The sequence below is a fragment of the Schistocerca piceifrons genome, chromosome 5 (genome assembly GCF_021461385.2).
Source record: "Schistocerca piceifrons isolate TAMUIC-IGC-003096 chromosome 5, iqSchPice1.1, whole genome shotgun sequence".
NCBI classification, from domain to species: Eukaryota; Metazoa; Arthropoda; class Insecta; order Orthoptera; family Acrididae; genus Schistocerca; species Schistocerca piceifrons.
Window position 1 is genome coordinate 467,520,749 of NC_060142.1, and position 2,189 is coordinate 467,522,937.

Consider the following 2,189-nt stretch of genomic DNA (forward strand, 5'->3'; position numbering starts at 1 on the left):
CAATGGTTGGGAAGAGACTCCGGCGGTAAATGGAGCAGGAAATAATTTTAACACACAGTAAAAGAAACCAACCCTCTTTCACAAACTTCATAATTATTCACAGAGCACAGCGCAGATGTAGACTGGCTTTACACACTTTGGTGGGTCCAACTTTGTACCGCGAAAAGCTTTCAAAAATGGATGGCTCTGAGCACTATGGGACTTAACAGCTGAGGTCATCAGTCCCCTATAACTTAGAACTATGTAAACCTAACTAACCTAAGGAAATCACACACATCAATGCCTGAGGCAGGATTCGAACATGACCGTCGCGGTCGCGCGGTTTTAAACTGAAGCGCCTAGAACCACTCGGCCACTCCGGCCGGCGAAAAAGCTTTCTTAAGGAACGTAGAGAGTTCATGATGCAATACACATGTATAAAATAGTTGTCGTGGATGCGGGAAAATTAACAGTGACAAGAATAGAAAATTTAATGTCACTTGACAAGTGACAGCTCCTGACGATACAACGAGGGTGCTCAGACATTCACTCGGCAACACCACTGGTGCCTAGTGGACATGGAGGAACGTCAGTAAAACCAGTAACTAACAACAAGATCCTGAATGGTAATGCCTCAGTGACAGGACAAAGACAGTGCTAGTGAAGAGCACATTAGCGCTCCACCACTGCTTTGAATGGAGCTCCACAGTAGCGGTCAAGTTCCATACGTGTTGCCGTGCTGAGTCAGTATCGTCATTTACTGTTGCACCGAGCACACCGACATTCGACACAGCCTCCGACTACCTGAATGAACCTTTTAATTATTTTTGTTTCTAGGTTGCAGTCTTCATCCGTCCAGCAGCACTATAACAAATAGATTTTGCAAGCAATGTATTGTAAAACTAATAACGTGTTGCTCCGCTTGTGGAACCCAATATAGCAGCGACTCCGCATCACATATATTCGACAAGTCTTTGCTTGGGTCCAGGAGAGATGTAGTACCAGATCTCTACGCGCAGGTCTTGCACTTCCCGTAAATTACGGGACGGTATTCTGTGGGCGTGGAGGTGGTGCGCTATCATGCTCTTCAAAGCACCGTAGCACGATTATGGCCTTGTGACAGAGATTTATCCTGCTGGAAGATGCCATCGCCATCGAGGAAGACATCAAGTATTAAGGGATGCAGGTGGCCCGCGATAATGTTTACGTGCTCCACAGCTATTAAGATGTCTTAAAAAATGGTTCAAATGGCTCTGAGTACTATGGGACTTAACATCTGAGGTCATCTGTCCCCTAGAATTTAGAGCTACTTAAACGTAACCAACCTAAGGACATCACACACATCCATGCCCGAGGCAGGATTCGAAACTGTGACCGTAGCAGTCGAGCGGTTTCGGACTGAAGCGCCTAGAACCGCTAGGTCACCGCAGCCGGCCATGATGTCTTCGATAACAATCACAGATCCCGCTGAAACCCAGCTGAATGTCTCCCATAACACCATACTGCCATGACCGGCTTTCGCCTGTGGCACGGTACACGTTCCGGGCAGCCATTCGACTGTATGACGTTGTATCGTGACACGACTGTTGACTTGGAGTAACACGAAACGTGATTCGTCCACCAAAGTGACACGTTTGCATCGATCCATGGTCCACTCTCGATGATCCCATGTGTGAAAAAGTATGTTTGCTATTCTCTTCCTGCTTTGTATGTACTCCTACTTCACGTATTAAAGTCTATGTAAAATGTTTGCTAACTTTCTTTTCAAAATTCCTGCGTTATGCACATGCTACGCAAACTATCAGAATTGTAGAAATAAATTTCCCCCACAAAACTGTATCATTCAGATCATTTAGTTTGTTGCCCTGGTTGCAATGAGGTACTTAGTTTCATCGGAAATGATGACAATCAAAGTCATTGTAATAATACAAATTAGTACATCTTGTCGTATGGACAAATCTTTTGAGCTAACAGGTAGATTCAGACGAAAAGACCACACCAAAATAAAGATAATTTTTTTCTTTTTTCAGTGACGTATTTATATTAGCCCGAACGTAAACTGTTCAAAAGATGTTGTTAATTAAAAATTGAACATAATCCTAGAGCAAGTTTCTAGAAGGCCAACACTCGCGCCATTTTAGTCTGTCTTCTTTATCTTCCACTGAGTCTTCTTAACGGAGGCATGCAGTGCTTATCTTTCTTCCTTCTTT